Below are 21,353 nucleotides of genomic sequence, written 5' to 3' on the forward strand. Positions count from 1 at the left end.
GTGACGGTAGAAGGCGCCTTAAGCGCCCCATACCGATAGAAGGCGCTGGCGTCCGACCTTTGACCTCGCCCTTGCCTCTCATTGGTATAAGAGGAGAGGAAGAAGCGTGGGCAGGGAAGTTGAGGTACGGTCGCCCGAGATCGAAATTAATTATAACTCGTTGAGTAGGCTAAAGGAGTCGTGAAGTTTATATATATAACCGTACTAAATTGAGTAACCACGACGGAGAAAGAATAAACCATTGAGAAATAACGTAATGTATTGAATTTATTTAAATATTCTTAGCTCGATGTATGCTTTACGTAGCGCGATCTAGGAACTACCGTTACAGCGCTTTACTATTTGCCAAGGCATATGATACTGGTAGATTTTTGTCATACGTTTTAGAAACACCCTGTATACATATGTGGTTTGATTAGTTTTTGATTCGCATGCTTCCATAGACACGTTCAGTCGAGCAAGGGTACCACTACCCTTCCCTATTTCATGAAGTCCGAATGAACATGACTATAGGATGAATATGAGAGCACATATATTACTTTGCTTACGTTAGTTCTATTGATATACTTTGACGTCACTATACCTGTTGGTTTTCATTCTAAACATAAGATGCACTAAATAAAGTTAACAACAAACTGCACTCATCGTCTTAAAATCTTTAAAGAAGGAGAAAAAACCATAAAATGCCTCTCCGAGTGCAGTGCGATTAATTGGGTATAGTATCGTGACTTGGGTTGAATTGATTCGGCACGGTAAACAAGTGTTCATAACACATTGGATACTAGATTTGCGGTTGAACAATGGTTTGTATTAAAAGTTGAACAAAATCAACTCGCTGATTAATATTTTTTCCTCATCAAATTAACAACGCGGGCCTTAACCCTATGTTTCAAAGAATATTCCCGTGACTTTTGTTATAGACGTATAAAACATGGTTCGAAACTGAGTTAGAGATAGTAAAAGTGTCGCTTATCGCTGATGAGCGGTAACACGATGCGTTCCTAATACGTTCTCCCTTGACGTCATACGTGGAATATTGTCGCTACTCGGTCAATATACCCTATAATCCTCATCATTAATTCGGTCCTTTAACTTCACATTAAACCTATTCTCATTAGTCGGTGTATAGATCATACAACGGTGACTTGACATTTACTCATTTAGGCGGTCTAGGGAGAGGGAGAGATGCCCGACATATTCACAAGGATGTCTACTTTAACTAGAGGCTGTAAACGGGCATGAATTAAAAAAGCCAAAAGTGATCCCTTTTTACCCGGTTAGATTACGTTACAATCTACATTGTATGTCAATAGTTTTACTATACGATGTTATTTTTTATGGCGCGTCGGCGGGAAAAGCCTATTGGATGTAAATCTCAGGGCGACATGATAAACGTTTAAACGTCTTCTGGCCCATGCGTGATAGCATTCACCGGCGTACTCCCGCGTTACTCCATGGGCGGTCTAGGCTGAAACGTTCCTTACCTTCGTTCTGCAATATCGGTACGACAATCATTTCGATTCTAGAGTGGAACTAGTTCGCTTTCACGAGATATCTACGGCTTGCCTTAATGGTTTATTTTTATGGCGAAAAAGATGTATAGTATGAAAGTGGTCGAGCTGTGGGAGAAAGACCAATTAGCTAGTGATGTGGATGTTGATCGCATTGTTGACCCAAAGTATAGGAAGGAGGAAATGATCAGGAAAACCACCTACGTAGTTTGGAAGAAAGCTGCGAAAACATGTAGAAGTACCTCAAAGCAATTCACTTATAAAGCTTAGGTGCTTTTCTTCACAAGTGAGTTACTTTTCTATTTATAAATGGGTTTTAGCGGGTAGCGGGTTTACTATCATAGTGCATACCGTTGTGGCGGTGTATGTACAATAGGGCTTTCATCACAAACCTATCTCAATAAAGCTGGATATGTTCTAATATTAGGTGATGCTGAAGAGGGGAAAGCCTTTCAAACCCGTTATTGCGCAGATGTCCTTCATATGAACAAGGCCAAAACCAGTAAGAAGGATGCAAAGGCCATAGCACTTAAAACGTGTGCAGACATCATGTCAAGATATTCTCTGCATGGATCAGACCTGTCTCAGTCGTAGGATAATGGTTTGTATTATGTTTCCATGATGCGCGTATATTTCCGCTAACCGATTTAGTTTACAATTTGACGTACGAGTTATTAGGGCCCGAGCAGACTGAAAGCATTACTAAACTACCTTTCTTTAAATCAAACGTTCAGGAGAGCGAGAGACGGCTTATTGTTTAAAAGCTCTTCTCGCTCCCTGGTCGCACCAATTGCATACGTTTATAAGCTAATTTCAATAAGTTTTCCACTTCTTATACTTGGTACTGCTACGGCCTTACTGAGAGTCAGTTCTAGAACGACAAGAGATTTGACTACACTGTTTTGCATTCCGTTGCCCTATTAAGTCGGCGCTGAGCCTTGGGCAGCGCCTCATGGGTACATCCGTTCACGAGAATTTATGATGTTACGTCACTCTACCACTGTCTCTCAGTAACCAGTGCAGACATATGGAACATATAATCGTATGCTAATAGGTATAGTTTCATGGGGTCAGTAAAAGGTGAAGCTTCGTGTATACATATCCACTGGTCATTTAAAACAGATAGCTTAATTGTTTAATGATGTAGTATTTGTTTTCGGCGTCACGTTTACATTCTTTACCCTCCCTGACTTTATTCAACCAATACACTACGTTAAACGACGCGATTCATAACACCACACTTATTCCCTTGGCATAAATTCGGGGTTACTCAACCTTCAGATTTTAGTCCACCCTATCTCCTGTAATCATCTGGCTAGTTATAAGACGTTTATGACTATTATGAAGGAATGATAGTAGTGTGGTTCGAGAACACTCATCTAAATCAAATAATAACCGGGTAACGTCCGATGAAATGAAATCTATCAATACGCACGAGATGACAGATGCTTCAGACATTTTAGATGACTGTAGTTCAAGAAATTCTGCAGATGTTTTGCATGAAGACAATTTTGATACAACGATACCTCAACTACCTCACGGTTCACCTGCTGTGACCCCAGACGAAGTAAAGGTGCATCATTCTAAAGATAAAGACCGCGCTTCAAAGCCTTCTATTTACCCAGAACTGGGTAAGAGTAGCCAAGGTTCTATTTGAGTATTTTCAGTGGTTTGTGTCATGTTTTGTACATCTCTATTCTACAGGGCCGGTAGGCCCTTGTAGATATGACTTGATACCGTTTTGTAACGTTAAAGTAAAATTCACATGCTTTTGCTAAATTTCCTATGGACATTAACATGGGGTTTTTCGTGATTTTTCCCCACCGATAACTTAAAAACTACAGCGAAGATACTTTTCGGAATTATCTTAAATTAACAATTAAGTATTCAGGGTGTGCTATCAGCCAGTTTGATCAAAACAATTATGTCTAAGTATGTTAATTTTAGTTAATTACAGAAGTACGGCTTTGACCATCGTGATTGGACATAATAATTCACTAGATCTCTTGGAAAACTAAGTGTTACTACTTATCTGTAGTGTGGTGGTTATCACGTCCGCTTCACACGCGGAAGGTCCCAGGTTCGAGCCATGGTAGATACATGTATTGACCATCGGGATTGGACATAAGAATTAGCTAGATCTCTTGGAAAACTCAGTGTTACTACGTATCTATAGTGTGGTGGTTATCACGTCCGCTTCACACGCGGAAGGTCCCAGGTTCGAGCCCTGGTAGATACATGTATTGACCATCGTGATTGGACATAAGAATTAGCTAGATCTCTTGGAAAACTCAGTATTACCACGTATCTATGGTGTAGTGGTTATCACGCCCGCTTTACACGGGGGAAGTCCCAGGTTCGAGCCCAGGTAGATACATGTTTAACCATCGTGATTGGACATAATAATTAGCTAGATCTCTTAGAAAACTTAGACTTACCACGTGTCTGTGGTGTAGTGGTTATAATAAATATTTAACAATTATTTCACTTCACTTGGTTTAATAATGTGACATAGGTAGCGTACTTTTTCCCTACTTTTAAAACCATTAAACTAAGTAATTTTAGAACTTCAACAGATTGTCTAAAAATGATGTTTAAAGCCACTGTAAATGGTGCATAAATGCCTAATATTTCCTTAATACTTGCAAATAATCTTAGTAAATGGCGTGAATTGATCATAGAAATGGGGTTAAAGTACACCCTAAATGATGTATTTTTTGGCACTGGAAAAAACAGCATATATGGTGTTTGAATGCACCATTATATTTTAGAGTGCAAATGTGTGACGGTAAAGCAAACATAATTATTCAAAATTTAATTACATTAAGACTGAAGTGACAGATATTATATAAAAACGTCTTGGTTTGGACCAAGGCCGAAAAAACAAACGATATGTGTGAGGTTTATCAATTGACTGAAGTTCAGATATTGAAATTTTTTTCTAGTTATTTTTATCCACTCAATCCTTAATCAATATTTAATTCAATCAACTGATTTTACTGTTAATCGATCTAGTCCCTCTAAATTAATTTAAAAAATTACACATCTACGCTTTTTCAAGAACAATTACATTTTCCGAAAACATTTTATCATGAAATTAATTATTTTGAAGGGAGTACATGTATTTGCCATATTATTCCCTGTCATCTTTAGTGCTCGTTATACGTCAATTCGGATCAAAGGTTAAAAAATCCCAAATTAACTGCATTATTAATAAAAAGTGTGCCAACTTGAGGAGCAAATTAATCAGAAGCGGCAATATATTAAATGTACCAGAAGCCACAAAAGGCCAAAACGATGAGGAGGATTCAGACTTGGAGGCTTCCGAGGGCAACAGGCAGTAAAACGCGTGTAAACTTTTTTATAAAGAAATTAGAACAAAACAATTATGCATATTGACACCATGTAGTTTACTTTATTTATTTGTATGTCTACCCCAACATGTCAATGTGGGCTGAAACACTCCAAAGTTTAATAATACACGCGTTTTATAATACACGCTAAGTAAGATATATTTCAATTGATAACGTACACCATACAAGGGGGAAAACGTTGCGTTCAAAGGTTTCAGTGTAGACGTCCCGACAGAAGGCGGTGCTTTTCGTTAAAATGTAGGCATGTTTTCGCGAAACGCAACATTGATGACATTGTCAGTATTGTGTATGACCTCTCGACGCATTGCCCATATCAGACCGCTTTTAGCATTCTCAGGTTGCGAAGCCTTACTGCGTTCCCAACTTCAGCTCTCTTATGTCGTAGAAGAAAGTTTACCCCTATCGGACATCCCACATTTAGATTTCATTATGCATTCTCAACGTGAGCTCTCTTATAGCGTACCACAAAGTTTCCCCCTATCGGATATCGCGCATTTAGATTTTATTATGCATTCTCAACGTGAGCTCTCGTATAGCGTACCACAAAGTTTCCCCCTATCGGACATCCCGCATTTAGACTTTATAATGTATTCCCAACGTCAGCTCTCTTATGTCGTAGCAGAAAGTTTACCCCTATCGGACATCCCGCATTTAGACTTCATTATGCATTCACAACGTGAGCTCTCTTATAGCGTACCACAAAGTTTCCCCCTATCGGACATCCCGCATTTAGACTTCATTATGCATTCTCAACGTGAGCTCTCTTATAGCGTACCACAAAGTTTCCCCCTATCGGACATCGCGCATTTAGATTTCATTACGCATTCTCAACGTGAGCTCTCTTATAGCGTACCACAAAGTTTCCCCCTATCGGACATCACGCATTTAGACTTCATTATGCATTCTCAGCATGAGCTCTCTTATGACATACCACAAAGTTTACCCCTATCGTACATCCCGCATTTAGATTTCATTATGCATTCTCAACGTCAGCCCTCTTATTACGTGCCACAAAGTTTACCCCTATCGGACATCCCGCATTTAGATTTCATTATGCGTTCTCAGCATGAGCTCTTTTATGACGTACCACAAAGTTTACCCCTATCGGACATCCCGCATTTAGATTTCATTATGCATTCTCAACGTGTGCTCTCGTATAGCGTACCACAAAGTTTCCCCCTATCAGACATCCCGCATTTAGACTTCATAATGCATTCCCAACGTCAGCTCTCTTATGACGTACCACAAAGTTTCCCCCTATCGGACATCCCGCATTTAGACTTCATAATGTATTCCCAACGTCAGCTCTCTTATGTCGTAGCAGAAAGTTTACCCCTATCGGACATCCCTCATTTAGACTTCATTTTGCATTCTCAACGTGAGCTCTCTTATAGCGTACCACAAAGTTTCCCCCTATCGGACATCCCGCATTTAGACTTCATAATGTATTCCCAACGTAAGCTCTCTTATGTCGTAGCACAAAGTTTAACCCTATCGGACATACCACATTTAGACTTCATAATGCATTCCCAACGTCAGATCTCTTATGGCGTACCACAATCTTTACCCCTTTCAGCAATCCAACATTTAGACCTTTTTGGGTCAGCTCTCTTCTGGCATACCACTCAATATACCCTTTTCATACATCACGGATCTATACCACTTTATGTGCTCTCGACTTTATTTCTCTAATGATGTACCATAAACTATACCCATGTCGGAACTTCCAGATGTTCACCTCTCTAAGCGTTCCCGACATCAGTCCCCTTAAGGGTTATTACTACGTAAATATCTCTCGGCGATCCAGGGGTCGAAGCGCTTTGCGCGTTCCCGACGTCAGACCTCGTCTTTCATATTACAATGAGGACCTCTTTTTGCGTTCACGGCATAGCACTTATTAGTGATATCCTAATGTCAGACCGTATTTAGAGTTCCTGGATACTGACCATGCTACTCGTTAACACTTCGCAACCATGTTTGACATACCCGATGTCAGACCTTTTGTTGTCTTCCCTGCTCTTAATGGCTTATGGGGTCCTATTTGCAAGAATAGTGTTAGTCAAGCTGTATTTGCAATGTTTACAGCATGCGTAATTGAAGCCCCTCTTGGAACGACTTTTTTGCGTCTTCGATTAGCAACCTTATCGCTGCGAAGTCGCGGCTATGGTTACTTTCAAGACCTCTGAGAGGGGTCTGAGGCTTAATGTGCTATAGACGATATATTATAAGGATATGCAGTGGATGTATTATATGCCGAAGTAAAGGGAACATCCGAACGGTACACTACATGGAGGATCTTAAATGCAAGACCTCCAAATGAGCCCATCATTGCAGACATCCAAAGCGCGTCTCACTTTGCCATGTCTGCGGTGGCAGTTAGCCCAGATCACTTAAATGACACGTCTGATAAGATCGGTAACTAAGACCACCGTTTGACCTACATGAGCTTCCTCCCGTACCGACACAGGATTATTGCCAGGCCTACCCGTAACATCTAAGACAGTCTAAATATTTAAGGCAAAGCAAAACAGGTCTGAATATTTGAGGTGAAGGTTTTCGGTAAGGGTTGGTTTTATGGGTGACGAAGACAATTTTCAATAAAACCTTTGACCATGCTTCAAAATCGGAACAGGAAAATACGGTCTCGCTGAATTGGTGTCGCCATTTTGGTCTCGCCGATTTTGTCTCGTTATTTTTTGGTCTCTGGACTATTTGGTATCGTGATTTTTTGGTCTCGGGGCTATTTGGTATCGTGATTATTTGGTCTCGGGACTATTTGGTATCGTGATTATTTGGTCTCGGGACCATTTGGAATCGTGATTATTTGGTCTCGGGACCATTTGGAATCGTGATTATTTGGTCTCGGGACCATTTGGAATCGTGATTATTTGGTCTCGGGACCATTTGGAATCGTGATTATTTGGTCTCGGGACTATTTGGTCACTTAATTAGTTGCCACCTTTTCCAAAACAATGGTCCCAATATTATTTCCCACCTTTTCCAAAATATTGTCCTATTAATTTTCTGCCACCTTTTCCAAAATATTTACATTTTAACAGTTATCTAGTAAGCGAGCACAGTTGGTTCTAAAGTTCATATTTTTTGGTTGTAGCGTATTATTTTTACTAGAGAACCGATAGACTGAAAGCCAGATATCCTAGTCACTAGACCATATCAACCCGTTTGAGTTTTCACAATTGAGCTCCTTGTATCCTTTATTAATATAATTTTTGGAAAAACGACCTCCGATACCGGGAATTGAACCCGTTCCTTCTGGGTGAGAGCTAGATATCCTAGCCACTAGACCATATCAACCCGTTTGATTTTTCACAATTGAGCTTCTAGTATCGTTTCTTAGTAAAATTTATGGTAAACTGACCTCCGATACCGGGAATCGAACCCGGGTCTTCTGGATTAAAGCCAGATATCCTAGCCAATAGACCATATCGGATCCATGTGGTTTTTCACAATTGAGGTCCTTGTATCATTTCTTAGTAAAATTTATGATAAAGTGACCTCCGATACCGGGAATTGAACCCGGCCTTCTGGGTGAAAGCCAGATGTCCTAGCCACTAGACCATATCAGATCAGTATCGTTGTTTAATAAAATTTTTAGAACAATGACCTAACATACCGGGAATTGAACCCGGGCCTTCTGGGTGAAAGCCAGAAATCCAACAACAAGGCTATATCAGATCCGTTTGGGTTTTCACAATTGAGCTCCTAGTATCGTTTCTTAATAAAATTTATAGAAAACTGACCTCCGATACCGAAAATTGAACCCTGGCCTTCTGGTTGAAAGCCAGATAACCTAGCCACTAATCCATATATGATCCGTCACGGTTTTCACAACTGAGCTCCTACTATCGTTCATTAATAAATTTTTTGGAAAACTAACCTCCGATATTGGAAATTGAACCCGGTCTTCTGGGTGAAAGCCAGATATCCTAGCCACTAGACCATATCAAATCCGTTCGGTTTTTCAAAATGAGCTTCTAGTATCGTTTCTTAATAAAATGTTTAGAAAAGTATCCTCCGAGACCGGGAATTGAACTCGGCCTTCTAGGTGAACGGCCTTCTGGGTGAAAGCCAGATATCCTAGCCACTAGACCATATCAGATCCGTTTGGTTTTTCACAATTGTGCTCCTAGTATCGTTGATCAATAAAATTTATACAAAACTGACCTCTGATAACAGGAATTGAACCCGGACCTTCTGGTTGAAAGCCAGATAACCTAGCCACTAACCCATATATGATCCGTCACGGTTTTCACAACTGAGCTCCTAGTATCGTTCATTAATAAATTTTTTGGAACACTAACCTCCGATATTGGGAATTGAACCCGGCCATTTGGGTGAAAGCCAGATATCCTAGCCACTAGACCATATCAAATCCGTTCGATTTTTCAAAAATGAGCTTCTAGTATCGTTTCTTAAAAAGATTTTTAGAAACTGACATCCGGTACCTGGAATCGAACCCGGGTCTTCTGGGTGAAAGCCAGATATCCTAGCCAATAGACCATATCGGATCCATGTGGTTTTTCACAATTGAGGTCCTTGTATCATTTCTTAGTAAAATTTATGATAAAGTGACCTCCGATACCGGGAATTGAACCCGGCCTTCTGGGTGAAAGCCAGATGTCCTAGCCACTAGACCATATCAGATCAGTTTGATTTTTCACAATTGAGCTGCTAGTATCGTTCTTTAATAAAATTTTTAGAACTATGACCTAAGATACCGGGAATTGAACACGGGCCTTCTGGGTGAAAGCCAGAAATCCAACAACAAGGCTATATCAGATCCGTTTGGGTTTTCACAATTGAGCTCCTAGTATCGTTTCTTAATAAAGTTTATAGAAAACTGACCTCCGATACCGAAAATTGAACCCTGGCCTTCTGGTTGAAAGCCAGATAACCTAGCCACTAATCCATATATGATCCGTCACGGTTTTCAAAACTGAGCTCCTACTATCGTTCATTAATAAATTTTTTTGAAAACTAACCTCCGATATTGGGAATTGAACCCGGCCTTCTGGGTGAAAGCCAGATATCCTAGCCACTAGACCATATCAAATCCGTTCGGTTTTTCAAAAATGAGCTTCTAGTATCGTTTCTTAATAAAATGTTTAGAAAACTAACCTCCGAGACCGGGAATTGAACTCGGCCTTCTAGGTGAACGTCCTTCTGGGTGAAAGCCAGATATCCTAGCCACTAGACCATATCGGATCCGTTTGGTTATTCACAATTGTGCTCCTAGTATCGTTGATCAATAAAATTTATACAAAACTGACCTCTGATACCAGGAATTGAACCAGGACCTTCTGGTTGAAAGCCAGATAACCTAGCCACTAATCCATATATGATCCGTCACTTTAATCTTAGACCTTTAATTCCGCAATCTAGCTCACGGGTAACAATTATCGAGGGAAAATGAGCTACTTTCATAAAATACGTTGTCCTATCTATTTGTAGTGCAATAAAATAAACATTTGAAATAATTATATCACCTTTATCTGAAACAAGTTGACTGTTGCTAGGTTTGCCTAAAGTGGTTTTAAATGAGTTACTTTGTTGCAGTGAAAATAAATGAACATTTGAAGCAAATCTATCACCTTTATCTGAAACAAGTTGACTGTTGCTAGGCTTGCCTAAAATGGTTTTAAAATATTTACTGTGTTGAAGTTCATGACATAATATAAATTTAATACTTTTAAGAATTTCCCCTGCATTTTTTGTTTCATGCGTCTCATCCTCATTTCTTTCATTGCAGGATGCTAAGAATAAATTTCATCATTAAGTACATGAATATTTATAACAAATAAACCTAGATTTATTTAAGATCGACTGCTCGTGCTTCAACTCTCAGAAAAAGATATTCAGATTAAAACGGGAATTTACAACACAATATTTTTCATGTAATTATAAACTAAAAGAAGGAATGGAAGCTACGAAACATTGGACACATAATCCTCTTTCTTTTTAAGAATCTCCGTTGTGAGAAAATTTAGGTCAAGTTAATGCATTCTTCTTAAAATTTCAGATTTCTGAATTTCTTTACTAGTTTGGTTATATACAAAAAACGGTTTCCCATTGAAAGAAGGAATATTTTTAACGTAAACTCAACTGTCCACTATAACAGCGTTCAATGCTTTAACGGCCCTTTCGTTTTGAGTTGCTTCTCGCTATTTTAATTGGTTTGATTCGCAAGATTCATAGGCGTTATACAGTTCATTCAAGCTATTACATGGATTTCAATCGCACTAGCTTTAAACCACATTAGTGGAGGGTGTAGCTTGGGCATGTGTTTAGCTAAGCATTAAGTAACGAATACGAAATAATTTAGCATTACCCTCTGAGTCAGAAAATAACCCATGAGTTGGTTGGTCTAATGGACTTCCAGTTTTTTCTGGCCGAGACTTTGATACTTTAATTTTATAAACCCATTACTAGGGTTGGTACCGGTAATTGTGAACGATTCTAAATGTGAACACTTTTTCTTTAAAATTTTGTAACTAATTTTTGGGCCGCTCAAATTCCTTTTAAAAGTTCTCAATTTGTAGATTGAATATCGTGGATTACGATAAAAATGGTCCGAATATTGTAGGAATACGTGGATGAAAGATACGGGCCAAAATACGCACCAACTCGGACTGATCATCTTAAGTTGATGCCAATTTTAGGTGTTTCTTAATACAATACCATCGGGGAATAAGCTTTAACAAGATTTACAATAATCCCAAGATAACAAACCTTTAACCATTAGATAGATCACGTTTTTTGCTATAAATTTGATATTAAAATCTCTGGTTTCGGTTCGGAATTCGATTCAAAAATAAAATTGGAATAAACCAAGTAAAAATTGCAAATGTGAACACGACGTTCCAAGGTTATTTCGAATCCTTTTTAAGCTATTTTACTAAAATATTAAACGTAACAGTGGTGTAAACAAGCTACTTTCGGATAATATTAACTTTAAAATACATCATTGACCCAAAAAATACTCAAATTTCGCGCCTTTAGTAAAGTCATCAATTTATCCGTAAGAGGGCCGTAGCTACCACTACTTAATGGGCGGGAAAACGCGGGAAAATGGAAAACCGAGCCAGCTGTTATGCTAGGGACTGAATAAAATGTGACTTCTCAACGAATTATTGAGCATTTTGACTCAGGTATTGTTTTCAACTATATTATCCAATTATCACTTATCAAATCTGCGTAAACTTTAATCCGGGTGCATGAATTTAGGCCCTACGTATTGGTAGCTATTTTCCTAGGGCCTTTTTTATTCCTCCCATTTGATTAGCATTGGTGTTCACATCTGGGTCCCGCGTTCACTATTTAGGGTCAGGGTGTTTACATTTACGAGCGATTGTTCACATTTGGGGTCCTGTAAGGGGTTTGAAAATAGGATATTGTGCAAAATTTAAAAGAGTTAAAAAGCTGAAAACAAAAACGGATATTGTGCAAAATTTAAAAGAGTTAAAAAGCTGAAAACAAAAACGATTTGTGTGTCTAAAGAATCATATTTCATGTCCTGAAAGTTTCAGGTGTCTAACGTTAGCGCCACGGAAGTTATTCAAAGATTTGTAAAAAGTGTTCACAATTACCAGTACCAACCCTCGAGTGTTTTAAAGTTGCATACAATTCCAAAATTACTTACGAGATCTACTCTTAACACCATTGCTCGCATCCCTGGCGGTGCTGTTCCGGCGCCTAAACGATGGCTTTGCAACCAAATATTGGAAATGCATTCGGACATACGTGGATAGGGCCGTGCGGTACTGGGTACTGTCCATCGATGGCTCCTAGCTGGACGCCATTAAGAATGCTGGTTTCGTGGGCTTCACTGGAGTGGACAAGGGTTCCTTCAAACTCCTACAGCACACGGAAACCACCAAAACCACTGCAGCCGAGTCTACGGCAGGGGGTGGGACTAGGGAGATGGGGGATCTCGCTGTGTCGCTCTAGGCACAGAGGGGAGGGGGTGGCTCATTCGGAAGCTTGTTCTTCCATGGATGAGTCCACCCTACTGGAAGAATCGGATGGGACCCTTCGGGATCCAGCCGATGTGCGTTCTAGTGGTCCTGATGAGGGGGAGGATCTTGGGACTGGGAGCTTGCCTGTCGGGGGGGAAGGTGCCACTAGCCTTCTCGGGACCGATGAGGTGTAGCTAGGTCCCTTCTGAACCCCTCTCTTAAGGACCATGGGGACGCTACGTGCAATCCAAATCAATCTGCACCATAGTAAGGCGGCCTCTGCGGTACTCTGCAGGAGGTTTGCTATAGAGGGTCTTGATCTGGCCCTCATACAAGAACCGTGGATTTGTCATGGCAAAATCCTCGGTCTTGACGCGGCGGGGTCACTATTTTATGACCATACTGCTGCTAGACCTTGGGCGTGCATTCTGGTTCGGAGGGATCTTTGTTGTATCTCTCTACCGCTGTACACGTCCCAGGACACGGCGGCCGTGAAGCTAGTCCTGGCCACTGGGCATGCCAAGTTGACTATCACGGCTGCCTCTGCATACTTTGCCCACGACGCGGACTCTCTCCCGACAATTGAGGTGATCAATTTGGTCAATCAATGTGAAAAGAGAGGGGACAAATTAATCATTGGCTGTGATGCCAATGCTTATCACATCACGTGGGGCAGTTCTGACTGCAACAGGAGAGGTGATGATTTACTAGAATATTTAGTTGGTTGTAAACTCTATATTCTTAATCAAAACCATGAACCTACTTTTGTTACTTCTAATAGAAGGGAGGTCATTGACCTCACGCTAGCCACGGAAAACCTAGTGTCCTCCGTGTCTAACTGGCATGTGTCTAATGAGCCGTCTCTGTCGGATCATAGGCACATCTGCTTCACTGTCGCGACTACCTCTGCCCCGGCGGGGACGGATATACGCAATCCAAAAGGGACCAATTGGGCCGGCCATATGGAAGACCTAATCCTACGCTACGGAGGGGGTCACACTCCTAAACTTACTTCGCCTAAGGATCTTGATAGGGTTGCTGGTGATTTACAGTGCTCCATCATGGAGTCGTTCCACCGGAACTGCCCACTTAAGACCGTCAACCGCTCGAGGCTTGTCCCTTGGTGGAACGCGGATCTCAGCCGGCTTCGTAAATATACGCGCAGGCTCTTTAACAAAGCCAAGCGCACGGGTGACTGGGCTGGATACAGGCAGTCCCTTAACACCTACAACAGGGTCATTAGAGCTGCTAAGAAGGACTCCTGGCGGACCTTCTGTGAGCAAGTCTCCAATGTCCCTGCTACGGCTAGGGTCATGAAGATTCTAGCGCACGACAGCACACATAGACTTAATGCTATTAAGCTGCAGGACGGTGTGTACACTAAGTCTGGGGCTGAGACTCTCAAGCACATGCTGGTGGTCCATTTTCCTGACTCTACTTTTATCAATCCAACAAACCTTGACTCTCTCCACCCTGTCCTGCACAGGGCTAAGAGGGAAGACTGGCTTGTAGCCAGACAGGTTGTCACGATTCCCAAGCTTCGGTGGGCTGTCAACTGTTTTGGGCCCTACAAGTCTCCGGGACCCGATGGGGTCTTCCCTCTGCTTTTGCAGGAGAGCTTAGACCACATCGGCTCTCCGCTATGCAGGATCTACAGACTCTGCATTGCTCTAGTGACTGGAAACGCTCTAGGGTCATCTTTATTCCCAAGCCCGGGAAGGCTTCCTATCTCGAGGCGAAGGCATTTAGGCCCATATGCCTGACCTCCTTCTTCCTCAAAATTCTGGAGAAGCTGGTGGACAGGTACATTAGAGACGAGGTACTTTCGGTAACTCCTCTCTCTTCTACACAATTGGCTTACCAAAAAGGCAAATCCACTGAGACCGCCCTTCACGGTCTTTCGAATTGTCTGGATAGGGCATTCGAGTTTCAGGAAATTTCACTGGCCGTCTTCCTCGATATTGAGGGGGCCTTTGACAAGGTCTCTAGCTCGGTTATTACTGAAGCTGTTAAGAGATTTGGCATCAGCCGCTGGATCAAGTCCATGCTTACCGACCGCGAGGTGTCGGCGTCCCTCCTTGGGGACTCTCTAGGGGTGACTACCAGAAGGGGCTGCCCTCAGGGTGGAGTTCTCTCCCCCCTGTTGTGGTGCTTGGTGGTGGAAGAACTCTTGGGGAGGCTCGGGGGTGCTGGGGGCTGCAGCTGCTTCGGGTATGCGGACGATGTAGCGATAGTCTTTACCGGGAAGTTCCCGGATACTGTTACCGCGCTTATGGGATCTGCTCTCTCTAGCGTGGAGCAATGGTGTCAGGCGGTTAACCTCACCGTTAATCCTGATAAAACTGTCCTTGTTCCTTTTACGAGGAAGAATACTAAGGATCTTTTCAATGATATCTCTTTCTTTGGCCAGGTCCTGACAAAGTCCTCCGAGGTGAAATACCTGGGGGTGACCTTTGATTGCAGACTCACATGGAAGCCGCATCTTGATCGGTGTATTAAGAAGACCAAGATGCTCTTCTGGAGGACCAGGAGCTCTGTCGGCCAGACTTGGGGCCTCAACCCCAAGGCTGTACACTGGCTCTATACTGGGATCGTCAGACCCATACTATCTTACGGGGCACTTGTCTGGTGGACAAGGGTCCGGCTTAAGACGGTGCAGGCTGCCCTGCGCAAGCTGCAAAGGCTTGCCTGCATTGGTGTTACGGGGGCCATGAGATCGACCCCAACTGCTTCCCTGGAGGTGCTCCTTGACATGCTTCCTCTTCATCTCTTCATTGAGAAGGAGGCTGTCATGGGGGCCTACAGGCTCAACATTAGTGGCTGCAGGGTTCCAAGACTTTGCGATTACAGCCATACGAAGCTCTTTCGGGAGTACGCCGCACTTGAGCCGTCGCTAACGATGTGCTCTGACAAAACCGTTACCAGTTTTGATTTCATTAAGCCATTCAGCATCCACTTTCCCAGTCGAGCAGAGTGGACTAACCTGCTGCCTCTTATTACTGGGGGTGAAACTATTTGGTTCACCGATGGTTCCAAGACTGATTCCGGCGCTGGCGCCGGCTATTACTGCCAAACCACGAGGGTCGGCTTTTCTGCTTGCCTGGGCACCTTCGCTAGTGTGTTCCAGGCGGAAACTGCCGCGATCTGTTATTGCGCAGATTACAAAGGGTATACCGGACGGACTGTGAGAATTTATTCCGACAGTCAGGCCGCCCTGAACGCGCTGAACCAGTGTCAGATTACCTCTCAACTGGTGCGCAGCTGCCTTGATCTACTAGCGCGACTGGCATCCTGCAACAGGGTTCTGTTGTACTGGTTTCCAGGGCATAGCGGATATCATGGCAATGAGCAAGCCGATAGATTTGCGAAAAGGGGTGCGGAGGCCAAGCTCTTGGGGCCGGAGCCGGCCGTCCCCATCCCCTACAGGCACGTCAAACGGTGTCTGCATGACAGCTTGACTGTCATACAAAACCAGCTCTGGCATAACATGGAGGGCCAGAGACAGACAAAACTGTTAGTCAATGGTCCCTGCAGGTCTCGTGCTAGAAGCCTAATTTCGCTCAGCAGATGGGATATTAGGCTGGCCACCGGTATTCTGACCGGGCACTGTCGGCTTAATAGGCACCTCCATCTGATGGGTTTTGCCGACGACCCTCTCTGTAGGTCGTGTCAGGAGAAGGAAGAAACATCCGCTCACGTACTTTGCGAGTGCGACTGCTTCGCCTCGCTTAGACTAGAATATTTCGATTCACACACTTTGGAACCCTCGCGGGTCTCCTCTATTACGGTGGAGCGAATTCTTCGCTACGCTGTGGCCACGGGTCTATTCAAGACCTGAATACGTGGGTGCACAATATGCCTATGGCATCGGTGCTAGGGCGCGAGCCCCCCCCTACTCACTAATAATAATAATCCCTGGATTTGCTTCTGAATTGAGACGCCTTCCCTTTTTTAAAACTTTTTGAAATTCCTGTAATAAAAAGATGTGGTAGTGCATGAATTTAAGATTTACTGTACTCTCCTATCTATCATCATAGATTCGACATGCAATGATTATATATCTTGATTATACATTATTTCAAAGAAACCTGTACCTGAAGAAGCATCCAACAGATTTCGCTTTAATGATAATTTTGGTGGTGGCGCAAGCGGTGAATGGATTTCAGGATCATCATCTGTCTCGTCTGAAGAACTTGAATGGTAGCCTCCATTGACTTGGGATTTATTTATTAAAAAATGTGTTTTTCGTTCATTTTTGCGCCCACGTCCCAGCTCTTTCTAACTGTTCGACTCATTTAGTTCTCTTCTCAATTTTTTCACAGCAACGTCATAGGTCTCTGCAAATAGAGAATTTGAAGCGGATTCTTAATACTTCATATTTGTTAAAATAATCAAATATTTCAAATAAACTAGCGATATACATTTTCCTTTATGTAAATATTTCAAATAAACTAGCGATATACATTTTCCTTCATGTAAATATTTCTTAAAACTCACCACATGTGAACAAAACTTCAACTTGAAATATTTTCCATTCTTTTTGAGATTGAACCATCCTTTTAACAAGCCTGGTACAATTCTTCTCCTTCCCTGGATAGGAACAAAGCGTTTTTTTTCAGGGCCATGGCAATCTACTCATTCTTTCGGAACAACGGCAAGCTCGAATGAGCTATCAAATTCCACTAAATAATATCCCTCTGTGGTCATTCTTCTGAAAATAAATAAATTTATATACGTTTAACAAGTTGCACATATGTTAATAACTGAATCACTTGATTTGTGAGAGTATATGCTCCAACTTTAAAGCTAATGTAACGTACTTCTCACTAGTCATGATTTTATCCACGTGACCATACAAGTGCTTATTCATAAAATTAAAAGTATGGATTTTCAAATTTTGGCACGCCTTATCATAAATCATTATTAAATTGCATCTCCAAAAAAATACGTACATTTTGAAGAGACTGAAAATGGTACGGAAATCAGCAAGCTGCAAGTACACCAAGATAACTGGAAACAGTCTGAATGAATAAAATTGCAAATACAATAAAACTCAAATTCATTGAACATCCTAACCATAGACTACATTTGATTGCAAAAATATCTTGAAACGTGCATTTGTGGGAGTAAATGATAAAATGTTTTATATTGCTATAAATTCTAGTGTATCTTATTGCATGATTTCCTATAGTCCATGCGGTTTTATCTTAAATAGTTCATAATTTAAATTTTTTTATTGAGTGTAATATCTTAATAAGTAAAAACGAGTCGCTTCCAATAGGATACTTCTGAACCTTGCCAACAATATCTGTTATGTTGAGAAATTGTCTTCCGACAACAATGCCAAATTTTGTGGTCAAAGTTGCTATATTTTCAATAACGATGTAAGAAATGTTAGCTAAATAACTGCAATGATCTCTTGATTTGAGTCCAATCACAAGTCCATCTAGCGTACATTTCTTATACTGTTTAGCAATGCTATTGTTTGGGGTAAGAAGAGGGCCATTGTTATGCAAAATTTGATATTTAATTTTCTTTATTGTTATCTCTCCATTTTTCTTTCTGATGTTTATTTCTTCACTAATTCGGTTAGTTATCTGTTTCAAAGGACGCCCAGAGCTACTTAGTTTCAATTTCAATGATTGCAAATAGTTTTCAAATTCGAAAGCGCTGAAAGAGTCTAACGGTCCAAACACTGTAGAGTCTTTGGCTAGATGAATTAGTCCATAGACATTGTATGAGACAAGATGCTCACCAGGTTTCGGTAAAATATGCTAGAAGGTCTTCAGCATATTGGTTTAATTCTAAATGTTGCTGATCACAACAAAGTATACGAATAGCCACGTGTAAACTAAGGAAATATGTGTAATAATTTTTGGGTAGAAATTTCTTCAACACTAGAGATCCTGAGACCTGAATAAAGCAGAAATTGCCTGAATTCCGTTGCTTTAAAGCGTTTTAAATCAACAAGCGAGCGAGGTTTGCGAACAAACTCGGAAGAAGTTACTTCTTGTAATGATGTTAAAATCGTCGACATTTCTTCAACATGAACGGGTGGTAGTTCAAATTTCGCAGTTTTTCCATCAATCCAGGAAACCAGAAGTTTTTTCATAACGCCTAGACACACTAGGTGCATATAATCTAGCGGAAAGCCGCTTACCATGAGCAAGTTTGGAATATCTTCTATAATGCTGAACCCTATGTGATGGCTTCTCTGTGCTTTACCACGAAAAGATTCGTTTGTTCGTAAAGGAGCATTTAATTCAGGGAAACAAGTTCTTCCAATGAGATACTTTCCTCTAGTAGTGCACTTGTTACAACCATAAATTCCTGTGTTACCCTTGGTTTGACAAATAAATGAGCGCGCTGGTGTGTCACAGATAAATGCGGAAATTTTTACAGGTATTCGTGGACCACTATTATACAATTCAATCCCTTCATCAATTAATATTTTTGATTCTTCCACTAAAAATTTTAAAAAGGAATTGCAGTCCTTCCGCTTTTCGCAACCATGGTAGATACCGATAACAAATGGACAACTGCCTTTAATAGATTTAAGCTTACCCAAAATTGGCCAAAATTGACTAAGTATACTATTTGCTATAGGAATCCCGTCAACATTTATAGAGACATCTGCAATATCTATTCTTATCTCGGGATAGCCACTGCATATGTTTATTATCCCATTTCGAAGACCAAAATGAAAATATTCCCCGGGGCTCACGGGTTCTACAGAAGTAAACCTTGGTGCAAAGCGGTGATCTGGAATCACTGGGCAAATCATGGTCATGGAACTCTTCCTTAAGCACTACTAGAAGCTTGTTCAATGTATTTTTCGTGACACGGCAATCTACAGCCCAATAAGCTAATTTCAGGCGAAGGCTAAGCTCATCATTCTTAACCTCCGCTAATTGTTTATTTCCTTCTCCTACATCATCTTCAGGAACCGTTCCTTCTCGCGTTTCGTCAGTTTCCAAGTGAAAAGAGCAAATTTCATTAGATTCGTTTTGAGTATCGTTCAGGACAGATTCTTTCGTTTGGTCTGTATTTGTTACGATTACATTGTAATCTTGCATAGTATGACACTGACTTTCTCAGCTATTAAAACACTAGACAGACACTGACTTTCTCCAGCTATTAAAACACTAGACAGACACTGACTTTCTCCAGCTATTAAAACACTAGACAGACACTGACTTTCTCCAGCCATTAAAACACTAGACAGACGCTGACTTTCTAAAGCTATTAAAACACTAGACTCTGAACTTGTAGATGTTTCATCATCAACTAGGCATCAGTTCTGTGAAGACTTTGGTGGAATAGTTATAAAATGCTTTGGTTGCGATTTAAATTTAATTTGAAGAACTGATTACACAAATTCTGTTGATGGTTTTTCTTTGTAGAAAATGCCCAAAAAATCTACAAAACCTCGTTCATTTTATCGAGTCGTCAATGGTCTAGAATTATACAGTGTGGAAGAGATCAGAGCAACACCTACCTTTGTGGAAAACCCCCAAAACCCCTGACGGACTACTTCACTGCAGTACATTTTCGAGCTAGTATACAGGGTGTGACATGTGTCATTGCATGCAAATGAGAACGTGCAACAAGTATCATAGTGAATATCGTTTAATGATACGCACTTTGAAACGTTAAAGACCTACGATTAAGCTTAGGAACTAAGGCATCACACTACAAATTAAAGGGCTGTTTGGTAAACCCATCAGCGTAAATGTTCGATGTGCCTACCGTCGTGGTGTAGGCACTTTTCAAGACGATTGTCCATGCCTTGTATTACGTTTTCTAGCTTTTGAGGAGTGATTCGTTCAATTGCGCTTCGAATTCTGGCCTTCAAGTCGTCTACATTTAAAGGTTCTGTTGCAAACACCTTCCCCTTAACATATCCCCATAAGAAGAAATCAAGTGGGGTTGGGTCAGGGGATCTTGCTGGCCACGGAATTGGTCCACCTCTAACGATCCAACAGTTTGGAAAGTGCTCAGTTAGCCATTGGCGAACATTGACCGCCCAATGTGGTGGCGCACCATCCTGCTGGAACCACAGGTCCCGCATCACTGCTAATGGTAATGCGTCTATCGCATCACTAAACTCGTGGCGCAGGAAGTGCAAATACCTGTCACCAGTAATGTTGTCCTCGAAGGAGAAAGGTTCGATGATTCTGTTCCCCAGAATGCCACACCAAACATTTATCTTCCATCGAATTTGATGGTAATGTTGCCGTAACCAGTATGGATTTCGTTGGGTCCAGTAATGTAAGTTATGTCGGTTTACCGTACCATCCCTGTGAAATGTCGCCTCATCAGAAAAAAGAACCTTTCTTAAGAACAATGGATCGGCTTCAATTAGCTCGCGCATGGTAAGACAGAAGTCTTGACGTCTTAGGTAGTCTTCGTCCGTTAAGGCTAGATGGAGGTGGATATGATAGGGCCGGTAGTGATGCCGATGTAAAATGGCAAGAACGGTTGAATGGCTT

The 21,353-nt window shown here is 41.4% G+C and overlaps 1 non-coding gene across 1 annotated transcript; it reads left to right on the forward strand.

The window, feature by feature from the left end:
* The first annotated feature begins 3,677 nt into the window (after positions 1-3,677).
* On the forward strand, positions 3,678-3,750 carry TRNAV-CAC (transfer RNA valine (anticodon CAC)). Its single transcript has one exon. It is a non-coding gene; the product is annotated as a tRNA-Val (tRNA).
* The last annotated feature ends 17,603 nt before the right edge of the window (positions 3,751-21,353 follow it).

The sequence above is a fragment of the Phalangium opilio genome, unplaced genomic scaffold (genome assembly GCF_054372755.1).
Source record: "Phalangium opilio isolate 3A_F unplaced genomic scaffold, DU_Popi_V2 ptg000099l_1, whole genome shotgun sequence".
In the NCBI taxonomy this organism is placed as follows: domain Eukaryota; kingdom Metazoa; phylum Arthropoda; class Arachnida; order Opiliones; family Phalangiidae; genus Phalangium; species Phalangium opilio.